Source organism: Neodiprion fabricii, chromosome 4, assembly GCF_021155785.1.
Source record: "Neodiprion fabricii isolate iyNeoFabr1 chromosome 4, iyNeoFabr1.1, whole genome shotgun sequence".
Lineage (NCBI taxonomy): Eukaryota > Metazoa > Arthropoda > Insecta > Hymenoptera > Diprionidae > Neodiprion > Neodiprion fabricii.
The window spans coordinates 40,409,694-40,425,372 of NC_060242.1; the positions used below are offsets into that span (position 1 = coordinate 40,409,694).

The 15,679-nt window shown below is 39.2% G+C and overlaps 1 protein-coding gene across 13 annotated transcripts in view; it reads right to left on the reverse strand.

The window, feature by feature from the left end:
* LOC124181203 (pleckstrin homology domain-containing family G member 5) overlaps positions 1–15,679 on the reverse strand; it is a 185,482-nt gene that overhangs the window by 128,957 nt on the left and 40,846 nt on the right. For 7 of the 13 annotated variants that reach the window (XR_006870411.1, XR_006870410.1, XR_006870414.1 and 4 more), the window contains exon 1: positions 4,526–5,160. The exons of the other annotated variants lie outside the window; for them this stretch is intronic. The gene's annotated coding sequence lies outside the window, so the exon portion shown is untranslated. Of the gene's footprint in view, positions 1–4,525; positions 5,161–15,679 lie in introns of those variants that run through there. 13 annotated transcript variants of the gene reach the window in all.

Consider the following 15,679-nt stretch of genomic DNA (forward strand, 5'->3'; position numbering starts at 1 on the left):
CAATTGTTACACCAAAAGTAACAATTATACAACGTGAGCGAGGGATCAGTTTCGTTCATAAAATTTCTCCTGACCGTTAACCCCAAATTCAGTTTTATCGTGTATTTCATAATCGACGATTTCCAAAAACAAGGGTGGATTTCAACGATGTGTAATTATAGAGAAGCGAGAAATGCAGTCATTAATCCGTACCGCTACAGTGATGATTGTTCCATTCCGAGATGCATGAAAGGGTAGAAATTTGGGACAATGAAAGGTAAGAAAATCGGGCGATTAGTCGCCTCTGGGAGACGAACAATAACGACAGAGAAATCACGACGACACGAAGTAAACCACCTTCGGCCTCCTTACAGCTTAACGTGCCACTGGATATTGCCGGCGATGCGGAAACCATCAGACAATGCCCGATTGTTCTTGCTAATTCCAAACGTCGCGTAGCTTATAGCTGTGATTAGCCACGCATCAGCAAACCGGAAACGGGGATCGCTTCCTCGATCAGTTTCTTGTCGGCAGGACGTATACGAAGAGAGTCTCCCGCATTCTCGTCTATCAGCGAGTGAATCCAAAACGCCCTTTGAGTTTCGAAGAGAATTGAGGGGCCCTTTATGCTCAAAGAAGCCATAAATCCAGGAAGATAATTGGATGACTGAAATCTTCTTTCAAGTAATCGTGGAACCGATCAAAGAACGTCTGAATTAATTGAAAATCATTGAGAATCTGTGCCTAATTTGAATCACGTGATTATAAAGTTGCAAGAAACTTAAAAGAGCTTTCGTTGATTTATAAATTGCCAGGTGATTTATCCTGACTTCCTAAAAACGATAAAAAATAATTAAGAATCAAAAGAAGTTAGGCGATGATTTCAAGGCCGATAGAAATCGCTCGTCCGATATCCAAACGAATCGAGAATCGGTTCGTCTGACAATTTTACCGCGTGAGATTCTCAGGGATTTTTGCCGTCAGGGAAGACAAAAGGCGTCCCGTCGTCCTGCCACGGGGATTAATTCCATACCGTGTCCTGCGCCATGTCCCACCTTTCTCTCTCTCTCTCTCTCTCTCCTCCCCCTTTATCTCTCCCACGCACACATACATATACATTGAAATGACTCCCGCCGTTTGCTCGCCTGCGCCGAAGAGATAGCTCTCCTCTCCGAGAAGAGGAATGATACTCGTTGACTCGGTCAAGCCATTCGTCTTTAGAGGCAGAAAGACCCGAGACGGAGAAAAAGCGCGGAAACAAGAGTGTAGCAACAAGTAAAAAATAAACCCGAGTTGGTCTGCCGCTGCATGTGACAAAGTTGCTTTCCGAAAGAAATATGTCAGAGCCTTCGAGCACTTGTGGATGTTCTGTCTGTTTTTCGATTTTTCTTTTTTTTTTCTCTCTTCTTTTTCGCTTCTTCAAATTGTGGCCAGACAAATTCTTCACAGTCAGAGTGTATAAATTGCTATTAATCGGTGTATAAATTTCCATGTGTTGAGAGAAAGGGGAGTAATATGATCTTTTTGAAACGGTTGTTGACATCGTCGACTTTAACCCTGTCAGTCACGGTGGGATGCTCAAAAACGTCAAACTTGAAAAATTTTCCAAATCCTAGCCTTGTCTCAGTTTATTTACAACTTCAAGCGATCTTTTTTACTTCGTATAACACCAAAAACGCTTGAGTAACGAGTTTCCGTGAAAATCATCGAATTTTGATCGTTTTTTCGATTTTGCATCCGCCATGTTGGATCCGCCATACTGGATCCGCCATCTTGGATTGAGAAATTATCAAATTCTGTCTTCAGATTCCGCGTGAACAAAATACGGGCCAAAATATCGAGTTGTAAAATGTGTGACTAAAAGGGCCAAGGACTGTTAGATGAAAATAATTATAAATGCAAAATAATCAGGATAAGAATCTAGCCAATTCTGCATGGGATTTATGTTCGCCAAATCAGAGGTTATCAACCTAATAATTGCAAAAAATTCAATAGATAAAATTGCAAAAATTTTACAATGATTTGAAACTTTGGAATTGACCTATTTTGATAGTTTTCCGATTTTGCATCCGCCACATCGGATCCGCCATCTTGTATTCAGAAATTATCAAATTCCGACTTAAGACTCGTGATCAGCGATCTCAAAAAACCACCGAGCATCAAAATTCAAGGCAAAATATAGAGTTGAAAAATGTGTGACTGAAAGCGTGAAATAAACCTGAAGTTATTAGTTCCTTAAGGATAATCGGTAGAAATAAAGATTGTTGAGAAATTTTAGGATGACTTTCGGAAAATCGTAAAGGTGCGAATTACCGATTTTCCCAAAACATGCATCCTTACAGTAAGGTTACTAACTTCATCCTCATCGACTTTACGATGTAAGGGAAATTTATCGCGGAAAGGTGAGAACTGACGATAATAAAATACCGCCGAACATTGTTTAACAGGTTGTTGGAAATCCTTCGACGATTTTTTTTTTCCTATCTCAGAATCCGTTACTCCAGCTAGAAACGGTGGAAGGGTGCATGTCAATCTAACATTCCACAAGACGCGACAGGCATCCCAAGTCCAGACGGGCAAAAAACTTTGATCAAATACTCGAAAGATGTTTGCGATTGATCTTTGGTGAAGAATCGCGACTACGGAAAAAATGCGATATTTTATTCGAACAGAGTTCATATCTGTAGATCCAAGTATCGTGTGGAATAAGAAAAATTCGTGAAAATGAAGTTCAAGAAAAGCAAGTTTACTGTAACGAGGCACGTTTAAGAAAAATCCTCACTTCGCACCTTTAGCAATCTCCAAAATTTATTAAACCACGATAAACAAAACGTATTCTCATTTTGAAAAGCCAATAATCCATAAAAAAAAAAAAACGTTCTACAATTTCGCAACAATAACTTTTTTCCCCGATGTTTCGACGTTACGTTAACGGTACCAAACTTCAGCCTCATTTGAATTCGACGTTTCTGATTTTCATCGACGAGACGTCGACGGCCGAACAAAAAATTGCTCTCTTTCAAATTAGGCAGCACTTTTCCCTGCAGCAGCTGAGGGAGCGTGTAATTTATCCAATTCAAGAACCACTCAACTCTCCGATTTCAATCGAGCCCCCGGGTTTTAACGCGAACGTCGATCTTCCTACGTGAATTCAGGAAAATTCGATTCGATCCATGGTTTTACGGATTTTAGAATAATTCTGCACGCTCGATGAAAAATTGGAGAGGCATTCCGACGCTTCGATATTGATGTTTGGGTGCCCAACAAATTTATTTCCGAGGGAGGAATAATATCGGGAAGCTTTCCGCGTATCCGACTCGCCCCGAACCCTTTCTCCCCCCTTTGATATCACGTATTGATATTATTATATTTATTATTATACGACAGGTCGGGTTGCCTGCCTGCCTGCCTGCCTGACAGGATTACGCAAGGGTTGAATGTCCAGGTCGACGTCAGTTTCCGGTCCTTTTTTCCTCCCCTTCATCGTTTTATTATCTCGTTTTATACACGGCACAGTTCGAGAGGCCTGGGATGAAAAATAGTTTTCAACAAAAAAGAGAACAATATTACGCGATGCTTTTCACCCCATCTTCGTTCCCTACATACATACCAACATTATACACATAGAATTTAATTATATTCGCAAACTTCGGTGTGGAATATTTATCTGCATGTTTCGTTAAAGGAATTCGTAAAGTTTCGGTTTTTACATCGACAAAATGTTTCTCTATGTAAATTCTCTTTCTTTCTCTTTCTCTCTTTTTTTTTATGTCTTTTAATCTAGCAATCATTCCCAACTTTTACCAAATTACCAAAAGATCACGATAGAAGGAAAAACCCAGTTTCAAGATGATAGAAACTTCGGAATGGAATAACTTTGTTAAAAATATAACATATCCACAAATGGTACGTGCCACGTGATTTCTCCCCCCTCCCCCACCCCCCAGTGAACAAGTTCGAGATAAAAATACGCGGGAGGTAAGCCGAAAGGCTTGGAAAACTCTCGTTAATTGGTTAAACAAAAAAAACCTGAGAAACGGAAAAAAAAATAAAAAATATCCAAAACATCGCGAGATAAGAAGACGGGCGAAGCATAAGAGCGGGCTGCATTTGACGTGAAAAGCGGCATAGAATCATGTGTGCGGAGGAGGTTGAGAAAACGCCTCAGAGGCGAGGGCGAGAATCGAGGTCGGCGAACGTCGATTAAAAGTGCAGAGACTCTAAATCGTTAGGTCGAATCGGTGATTTACGATTAAAGCTTCGGCGTGACAGTGTCGAAGTAATTGAGAATGATAATCACGGCGCCTCGGTGTTTCCGTTTTTGTTACCCCGTTTCTGCGCAAAGGAGTTTAAACGAACGTCTGTAGGCTGGCACTCGTCGTTAGTATCAGACGGTATAAGACGACCTCGCGTCGTGTTTTTGCTTCTCCCCTAACGACCCTAACGACTTCGGAAAACCGAGAGAGATTTTCCCCGTCACCGTCAGCCTCGACGTCCGATATGCACCCTCCTCGGCCGTTCTACCAATTAGGTATAATTCACTCACGTTTCGGTCCCTCCTGATCTCGTCTCGTATCTTACAAGCATACTTCGTCTGCGGAGGTGGACAACAAAAGCTTCCCCCTCCCTCCGCCATGCGGGAAGAACGAGCTTTCGCTTTATTTTCCGTTTCTTTGATCATTCGTTACACGACAGTCTGTTTATCTCTTTCGTTCGTCGATCGTTGCTTCGCAATATGACTCATAATTGGTCGATTCGTTGATAATCCGATCGACTAATTGCGGCTTCTCATTAGTTAGATTATACGTTTGTCGGTAAGTTCCATTATTACTATTTATATGTGAGACCGATTCGTTCCGCAAAAGCGAAGATTGAAGGATCGGATGACGCTGTAGGATAGATGAGTAGACGAGTGGGCCTCATCGACTGGGACCCGAAGGATCGGTTCATACTCGAGCGAAATGGAGTGCGGAAAAATCAGCGCGTCGAATTCACGATCGTATTCATCACTCGCGGTGATGATTCGTCGTAATAATTTGTGCACAAGTGTATAAAACATAAACCGAACGCGATTTCAGACATTTCTTACGTACGTACGAAACGCGTTGTGCACGATTTAAATTAAATCAATGGTCAAATATATAAATATATTATACACGTGTCAGGGTGAATCAATTGTCCGCTGGGGAAAAAAAAAAAAAAGAAACGGTAACAAAAACGGAAGAGGGGTTAAATTAAGAAAATAAATATAACGCCTAGCGATTTTGTTTGTTTCTTTTTTTTTATCGTTTTTTTGTATTCTCTTCTCGTTTGTTTTGCTTTTCGATTCGAGCACGCGTCACGGATCGAGCTGTCCCGAGGATCGAAAAGCTTTCGGACACACGGATACTTGGATGATATTTACGCGCCGCGGAGTTTCCGCCTGGCGGTCGCGCGTTCGACTGGGGAAAATAACCGCGCTTAGAGAAGCGGCGAGGGTGACGGAGACGGCGACGCCGGCGCCGCGACGCCTGAACGCCGATGCTGCTTGCCGTGGAACGCGCGCAACGTATCGGGTCCGGCGGCTGTCGTCCTGTCCTCTCGGAGCGAATTCGACGTGTGCGTATCTCCGTCGCACCGAGTCTCGAAACGAAGTATATTCACTATTGTGCCGGCGGTCCGTCGCCCCTGACGCCGGGGGCGAAATTGAATGGGCTGAAGGGCCGGGTGGGAAATACGGGGGCAGAGGTCAGCCGTCGCCGCCTACGCCGTTCAAATACCACCCTGCCACGTTTTACCAAAATTTATGCATGGCTGAAACCGTATGAAATCGTTTTGCCAAACTTGGAATCTTTCTACCAACGAAACGTGTCGTTCTTTGACGTATTTAAAAAGACCCGGTTTTTCGCGAATTTGTCGGCGAATAATTTGACAGGGCTGTTTAAATTATTTTTTTCATAAATATCAAGCTCATAAGTTGTCGTGTCAACATTTTTTTACCTTTTGTGAAGAACTTTACAAGATTCTGAGAAATCCTGATTTTTATGGGTTAATTAGTCAGTCGAGATATTTACAATGAGTTGATGAGTATTCTGAACAGGTTGAATATTTATCAACGTCATTGTAAATATTCCCACCGAATTGGAGTATTTGTTTATAACTATAATTCAAATTCAGAACACTTCGGGATATTTTATCACATGTTTTCATCTTTTACAGAGTTTTTTGGAAATCTTACAAAACTGTTGAGAGTCGTTTCGAAGGACATAGCGCTATAAGATGTTCTTAACTCCGACCGCCATCTTTGCGATTATTTTCAAAAGCTATATTCTCGATTTTCAGGCTATTGCTTTCAGTTCAAATTGATGCTAAGCTGTTCTTGCCATCATTTTGTTCGATATTAAATTGCGCTGGATGGCTAGCGAGTGCGGAAAATGGTGTTACAGCTAAAATAAAATCTGAAGCGTGTCAACGGCGGCCATATTGATATCGAGCAAGCGTCTGAATCGACTTTTTTCAACGTAACACATACGATTTTCGCTACGCATTCAAAACCAAAACTATCAATAACAGAATTTCCGGTATAAAGAACAGTTTGAAATTTCGTCAACGTCTTGTAGGAGTAAAAAACTGTCTAAGCGTGTAGAAAATTCTGTACAACGAATCGAAATTATTCTCCTTGACCAGCGCTCACTCTAACGTTAAGAAATTCGGAATAAACATTGAGAGCAAAGGGTCAAGTTTCATTTCACGGATGGTTTCTCGGGAAGATTCCTGGCCAAATATACACTCTGTGTGCGGTCTATTCGCGGCTAGAATAAGGTTCAAAGGTCCTCGTTATAACAGCTGAAAACGTGAAATTTATGGAAAAATACGCTGATCACGAACGCCGTTTATTCTTCCTCCAGTCTCCGCAGCTCTACTGAAATTTCTTATTTTATTCTTCGATCACTTTTTTTTTTCTTCACTTATTCAAATTTTCATCGTTTGGCTTCCTTTTCTCTTCCTCGTCCTCTGTCCTCCAAGTTTGGTCATCCTTCTGTCCTCGGAGACTCTTTCGGCTCTCCATCTCACCCTCGGTAAGGTTCTTTATCGCTTCCACCTGCGGCTCGACCCAACGAAACAAGAGAACACAAGTAGTCAAGTGTATTCTTGACTACCTACGCACTTTGTATACCTTTATATGTGGTTGAAGGTTACACGCCAACAATTCACCGCCATATAAAGCGTCGAGCAATGTTTTACCCGGCCTGGGCAGAAAGAATTTCGTCCACAACAATGTTCACAAATTTACTACTCGCGACAAATTTGAGCCATGAAAAAAAAAACACGTTTTACTCGTTCGATTATTAAGGGTTATCTCCTTTTATCATTTTTCCCAAACTCCTTCAAGCTCACGGATTCTCGTTCATCGATAACGTTTTCATTCCAAGTAGGTACTTGGAAATTTTTCGCAACAACGCTTGCACGGTAGTTTAGATTTTTTTCTCCAACAAACGAGCAGCGATGAGTTCCACTGAAGCTTGATTAAATTTCAAAATTGAATTTCGTTCAAGGTTTAATACCTCGTCAATCCGCCATCTTTCTGACAAGTACAATTATCGAGTCTCTCTTCGTTCTCCAGCAGCTTCTATTTACATTTAATTTCACTCCATCAAAGATTATATTCTGAACTTATTACAGAAAGAAATGGGTCACGTGTCCGGGATGAACAATTTTTCTATAGTAAGTATTCGACGGGTGGAAGTAAAAAAAAAAAAAAAATCATACGACAAGTAATCGTCGACGTTGTGTCAGCATTGTACGTCTCACGTAGTTAAAAAAGTACAAAAAAGATCGTGAATTCGAAAAACGCGAACAAAGAACAGTAAATTCAGGCTAGCTCTTGAAAGTGGAGCGAATCTGGGGTTGACAAAGTTTCTAAGCAAATGGATGAAATGATAACATGACGAAATTCTATCTCGATAATTTAATGAATGTGTTTTATTGTTATTCATTTTGGTAACACAACTTTAGTGGCATCCAGATTAAGTATGGTCAGAATTTTTCGATATAACAAATAATGAGTTGAAACCATCGAGTTATCACCAAAAAATTAATTTTTTCCAGGGTGTAACCATTGATCACTTATTTTTCCAAACGAAGAAAACTATGCAAAATGATATTCTTTTGCGAATCTTATTTACAACTTATCTTCGGTGCTTCTCCCCCGATATTCTCCACAAATGAAGAAAAACTTGTTTCAACCGCCGAGACATCAATATATCGGTAATCCAATAACCGTGAGCAAATAAAAGAACGTATGCATTTCAATTCCAGGGAAAAGTTATATCACGAGTTTTCTATGGTCTCGCGTGGAAAGTGGAATTGAACCCAATGCGTGCAACGACTCGAAAAATAAATACTATTTAATAAACGAATATTTCACCCAGCTTTATTTTCACGTTGACCGTTACTGTCTGTTTTTTATGTAGTGACCACCACTAGACATTTCCCTGCCAAAAATCTTCATGTGATAAATCATAAGATGTTACGACCGAAATGAACATGTAATTTATCACAGGATTTGTCTTATAGATTCAAGAAAAATGTATAAACAAATCACGTAATAAATTACAAAAACACGAATCATCAAATATACTAGATTAAAAATCATGTACACGTGACTATGGCATTTTTGATCTAGTACATCAGATGATTCGAATTTTTGTGATGCATGACGTGATTTTTTATACATTTTTCTCGAACCTATAACATAAACCACGTAACAAATTACGCGTTGATTTCGGTCATAACATTATACGATTTGAGACATGGTCATTTTCAATGGGGTTTTCTCCATGCTTTGCAGAAAAAAAAATCATATTGTCAATCTGCCCTGACGAAATGAAATTCTTTTAGTTTTTATAGAGTTTTTGCATGAATAATAAGCTTATTGAAAAATAAATGGCGTAAATCAGGTTAGAATTTTTAGATATCCGAATTTAAAATTGAAAGAAACCTCAGAGTTTTCACCATTTTATTATATTTAGGCATATCATTTTAAGTTCATTCTCAACAAATAAAGTACGTAGATCTTTACCTGGCGCCAAAAAAAAAAAAAAAATCAGCTCATAATATACTTTTACATATTTTCTCTGTATACTATACATAAACTAGATTAGGTAGTACACATAACTTGTACCACAATTACCTGTACATGCCTACCAAGAAAATGAAACCGTCATATCGTCTAAACGATACCCATTCAATTACGACATCATACAACCAATTGCAACGAACGAAGAAACTTTTCTTCGCGGCAGTACGTGTAATTCATCACTCTCCGGTTACAGTTTTTGCGCGGACTTTGACTAAGGGAATTAGACAAAGAGCCTCTCCGAGTCGGGATGAAGAACCTTTCGACGACACGGGCGCGGGATTAATGGAGTTTAGAATGTATCGGGGGTGAGAAGAGAGGCAAAAAGGAGGCGGGGAAATCCGAAGCCTGCGTGTTTACGTCGTCTAACAACAACCGGGAAGTCGAGGCGAGGACAAAGCACCGCCAAGCTGAGAAGCTCGCGTGCCTCGAAGAGGCGGCGAGGCGATCCAAACCGATCCAAACCGAGAAAGAATTAGTATATTGTGTAACAAGGGGGCCAAACTGGAACATTTCGAGCCTGGCATGAGCTTGCAATATGAGTCGTAGGCGAGCCGAAGAAGAATATTACAAATACGCGAGGCGAAAAGAGCGTCGCCTTCTTGTTGCACACGTAATTGAGGTTAGAGTTGCGTAATGTCAGACTTGTTCGCGGCTGCGCATGCGCGCGGTTGAGAAAAGACCACTTTTAACTCCTGGGACTTGAAAGTGGTCTTTTCTGTACTCCGCGCATGCGCACTCGCAGACTCACTCGACCGTCGGAGAAACGGGTGATTTTTGTACGAAAAACAGACGTGGAAAGACGCGTGAGACATGCTCGCTTTGTATAAAAGATGTAGAAATGGTCCTGAGCCACGGTTGTGTAACTTGCGGCGTTTCTAAGCTCGACGGGTGATCCCGGTTCATATTCGGTTTTATTACCTCCTATCCTATCCTCAGGATCCGGGCTATATATGTGAGAATGTATGCACAACTTTTCCAAGAAAAGTAATAACGCTCTCATAACAAAAATAAAGAAGGAATAGGAAGAGGAAGTGGAAGAAGAAAACCGTTAAGATGGAGAAGAAAAAGCCAAAGCTCGATCATCCGACCTGGCCGCAGGAATTTCTCGACCGCACGGTGTGCAGAAACGCAATAAAAGAAATTCTTTCGATCCCAATTCCTCCCCAACCAAGATTTCGCGTGACTCGACAACCTTTACTTTTGGAACAACTCTGTTTTTCTTTTTTTTTTCTCTCTTTTATTCTACTTTTGTCGTCTGTCACGCGTATGCTTTTCGTAAAATTTCTCCCACGCGTTGAGGAGAGAAATGTACAGAATATATACGCGTAACGAAATTTTAAAGAATTTCCTATTCCAAGGAAATTACAGGGAAATTTTCAAAATTGATTGATCCGACTGTATGTTCAAGAAAATGAACAAGCTCACACGTATGTAATAATTAAACATTATTTATATTGTTTCAATTGTTCTATTCGTTCATACATCGTCAAATTCTTGCATTGTGTGCCTATACTATTATCATACATCATTCTCTGCCGTCTTAATTTCTTATCGGACTGTAGCCCAACGATTTTTATCCTTAATTCTATACATTTCATAGGAATGACAACTTTGTTACAAATATACAATACTTTTACACGATCGTTTCCAGTTTCAACCATGATCCGTAAAAATACTTGATCCGCACGATGCACAAATACGGCTTGGCAAGATTTCCATCATTTTCCCGGAGAGCTTTCCAGTCTTTTGAATTTCATTGTAACAAATCGAGTGTGCAAAAGCAGCCCGTCACGGCTCTACCGGCATCCAAGTTTAATGTAATCATATGAAAATTGCATTCAAGTAAAACAATCTTTCTTACAGTTATGAATATTTTAATCAATATTGGTAATATCTGACCTAACCTAAAGTCTAAATCCTAACCTAACCTAACCTAACATGACCTAGAACATAAATCCTGACCTAAAACGTAAAACCTAACCTAACTAGACCTAAAACACAAAACTTAACCTAATCTCTATCTTTAAGAGTTTAGTCAGCGTTCCATTCCAACTTGATTTACAAATACCGTTAAATATGCAAAACTATTATCTGCTTGCAACGAAATATAACCTAAAAGCTGACCAGCCGTTGTAGCTACCCACAAAAAACAAAGAGAATTAAAATCGGTTCGGTAGTTCTGAAGTTATAAGCGAATGTACGCTCATGAGTAAGACGTTGTTACATATTATATCTACCTATGGAGAAGAGGAGAAGAGAAAAAGAGAATAGACGAAGGATGAAAAGGTGAAAAGAATTTCTTCGCGTGGTCAACGAGGTCGTGGCAGAAAAAATATACGATAGAATAGTATGGGTGAAAATGATGGAGGATGTGAAACACAGGTGCTTGCGTGTGTGGAAGGGCTGCATGGGGGGCAGGGGGGGGGGGGGGGGGGGAGGGAGGGCACAACACGTTCTGTCTATCGACCAGCAGGCTATTTCCGCAAAGGGCGAATATCTCAGGGAAAATCGTTGGTGACATACGTGTGAAGTGTGCGGTTATTACACTGCAGTCTATACGTTCTACATACATACGTGAAAGTATATCGAACAAATCGAATATATCGATTCTCCGTCTACCCAACATTCGCTTTTCGCTAATACCGCACGTCTGCAGGCTGTGCAGTACTTCTGGTTTTTAATCAGATCTGGAATTGAAATCACCGGTGGAAAATTGCATCGGGGAAATTTCGAGGTAATAAATGTTGTTGGCTGCGGGTGACAGAGAGAGAGAAATAGAACGCGGTGCAGACAATGAGAAAAAAAGTTCACTGCATCGATTCGAATTGATGCAATGGGACGAAGATCGAAAGTGGGGGGGAAAAAATGTGTTACAGACATGCTTGTGTTAGGGGATTGTGTAAAATTAATTTTTTTGAAGCTTCAGGCAAGCTGTGCGATAAAAACCGTCAGGAAGACAAGTTTTTCCTCAGCTCTGATGTCAGTTTGCAAAACTGCAAGTCGCAGTGAAAGAAAAAATTACACCACTTAGAAACTAATAGAATCAGAAATATCCATCGCCAATTTAATAATACAGTTAGTGAAATTATCTGAAGACCTTAATTGCACGTAACATTCACATTTTACAACACACGGAACTTGATTTCAGCCGGTAAACTGAAGTCCTTGTTCAAGTTATATTTTTCGTATCACTGAAGTAGGTGCGATAGATTTTTTTTTAAACTTTCAACAGGCAATTGAAAGTTCGAAAAACTACCGATTTTAGAATCGATAACTATGAATCAAGGTTTGGAAAATCAGTTTTTTCACGAACTTGAAGTTGGTATCGTCAATAAAAATTACTAAAAAACACTGTTTTCTTAATGTTGAGCGTGTTTTGTTTTATTACCGTTTACTGAATTTCAGGTAATTCGAAAATGGCAATATAACCGTTTTTCCTCAGCATGAATCGTTGCAATAACGTTAATAACTTCAATATGATGTTTATTCATAAATCTGTATGTTCGGTCAAGAAACAAATTGAAAAGGGTAAAATCAAATAATCATCAAATAATTGGCAGTTATTAATAAACCGAGACGGTTTGCTGTACCGAATACATTTTGCTTACACCAAATTCTTAAAGCTCATTTTTACCGTGAATGAATTTTACTCGAATTCATACCTGACACGCAAGATTGTTGATAAAACGAATGTATTTGAAGTATGTACGACATATTTAGTTTATTGTGTGGTACAAACTGTCTTGATTTCAAACACTTTGTTCGTTCGGTCAATTATAACGAACTTAATGATACATTCAAGTTGAATCGATTTGAAGGAAATAGGACGATGTGAAATTTGATGTACGGTATAGTTTTTTTATTCTTCTTCTTTTTTAAACAGAACAGTATCATGTATCAAAGTAGCTGTTGTTCAGTTTCGGTAGCAGAAACGCGCTTTCGTCGAGGGAAATTATTCTCACCGAACAAAGTTAGCTCTGGGATTGACCCGATTTTTCTCCAACATAAACGCACAAGCCGCACGCTTCCGGATAAGATCGGAAACCCCGATTTCAGGCCAAATGTTTTCTTCCTCCATTTATTCGTCGAAATTGTTTTCCGATAGAATTAATTTCTTTTGATTAGATACTATCGCAACGAAATTATTTTACTATTTATTATACCGGGAATTCTGTTCCAAATAATCAGGTTTTAATAGCCTTATCGATCTCAATTTAGTTGAAACCTTTTCAAGTGATTATGACAAGTGAAAATCACCCATTTGTATTTATTTTTTTTTTTTTATCATTTCATTTTATTAGCTTTCCTTACGCGAATATCTTTCGGTTACAATTCGATCATTCTCATAGTTTGTCCTTTCTTAAAATACTCGAAAAAAGTCTTGGAAATTGCATTTTTTCATCCTTATTATCTCGGAATCAATCCCACGATGAGATCATATTGTCGTATCAATTTTTACGGGAGTTTCAGATATTTCAATGATATGAAAATTTTATTCTTCATCTCGATCATACTTATTTTTTCAAAGCACTTTGAAATTCTGAAAATGTTCGACACTTTTTTATTTATAACGAATTTTTAGAACGTTTTGGATTTCAAACTCCTCTTAAATGTCAAATGAAAAATGATCCGATTGTCTGACCGACTTCAAATCCTTGAAAGAAAAATGTAATTTTTGAGAATTTATAAAAGAATTATAAATAACTGTATGAAATTTTATGAATATTCATAACTCGAAGATTTACGCATGAGAAAAAATTTGAATAAAAAAAAAAAAATATCACAACTGAAACTTGACAAACTAGTTCTAGATATAATTATATCGAAATGAAAAATAGTGAAACTCAAGATTTGCTGATTATGAGCTTTTCAGCATGGAATGAACCATAGTTACATAATTCAAGTTTGCTGGAGTTGTCTCTCATTCACAGTAATTCCTGAAAGAATTTCTAGCCGCCTATTTCTCTCCAATCTCTAATTTCAAAAAACGGTCGATTCGATTTCAAAGACGAATCGACGTGAAAATGGCACCCTCGGGCTCGTTATCGGGTAACGCCATATACATGTATATGGCATACATATATAGTATACGTATAACTTCTGCAGTTGAGCAGGGAAGAAGTTCCCGCGCCAAAACCGTCAGTCGAGGGTACATTTCCGGTCCCCCAGCATCCGGAGAATATCGAAGGGGTATATAAGGTGCGATTTACTGGCGGAAATTACCGGGACTGTACACGTCCGCCTGTTCCTGAAGAGAAACGCCGATTGCCGTTATGCTGCGGAGGGAGAAGAATCCGAAACGGATCGTGAAATTAGTTCTTCGAAACACGTCGCGTCGTCACGCCTAAATGATTCGGAATTGTAGGATCTACGGCTACTTTACAACTGACATTTACAAATCAGTAATCAATAGACGTCGTCGAAACTGCTGCAGATTATTTCGAAAAGTGTTGGAAACTCCGTTACCGACAGAGTAATCTTTCAAATACGTAGCCACAACAGTTAGACGTAGTGATACTATTGTGTAAGATGACTTTGATGTTTAGAAACAGGCATTTTACAGCTCTGATCCCATAATACAATCGAAACATGTTGGCAACACTGATCGCTGCATTTTTTTTTAGTCTATGGTCTTCTTCTTCGAAGCCGGACCAATTTTTTTTTTTTTTCGATACAGCAAACAAGAAAATTCAGGTTAAAAGAATACGCGAGAATTTCTATGCTGGTCCCAACCTCTCTGAAAAAAAATCAATAACAAAAACACTTTTTTTTATTTCGCGAATTAAGTCATGTGTTGCAAGAAATTTTAAATTTAGCTTTTATTAAAGCGGAGCTTGCAGGAATCTCCGGCCTCCTCTTTACGCTTCGTTGCTTCGTTACACAAATCTCCGTTTGCAATTATCATCAACGAAAAATGCGCGAAACAATGGCGCCCATTGTGCCTCAGCGTACAGTTTTCACTGCTCGTTTTTTCGTTCGCTCGTTTCGTCGGAGTTAATTGCTACAAAGTAACGAAGGGTCGCTGAAGACCCGGCTTTTAAGCAAGAGATACACGTTTCGGGAATACACGATTGCCCCCCTGCACATCCTCGAGTCTTGAACCAAATTCAAAAATCTTCGGCTCCTCGGCATAAATTCTTCTTCAAAAATCGACTTTGGAATGTAATTTTTCAGAAATGTTACCATCGGGTATCAATCAAGTTTTTTAGAATCAATTTTACAGCTGAAAATGCTTGGCTCATTCACAAATCTCAATTCGGTCCTTGCGTGACAAAAGATGACATTTTTTTGACAGAAATTATAAACATTCAGATAGATTCATTCGTCTAGTATTTATCGTTTTGTCAGATGTAAGAGATAATTGTTGTATTTACAAGCAATTGATTGTATCTAAAATCTTACAAAATACAACCGAATCATTACAAAACGAGGTCACTTTTCGCCAGAGTTTCCTTCGATATTTCACTCAATTTTCATTCGTTTTTTCAATAAATTTACTTCCAAATCTCCTCGTCGTCGGATTCTAATTACGTTCCTGTGCCAAAATTACTCCGCGTAATATCAAAGTTCGGGATCAGA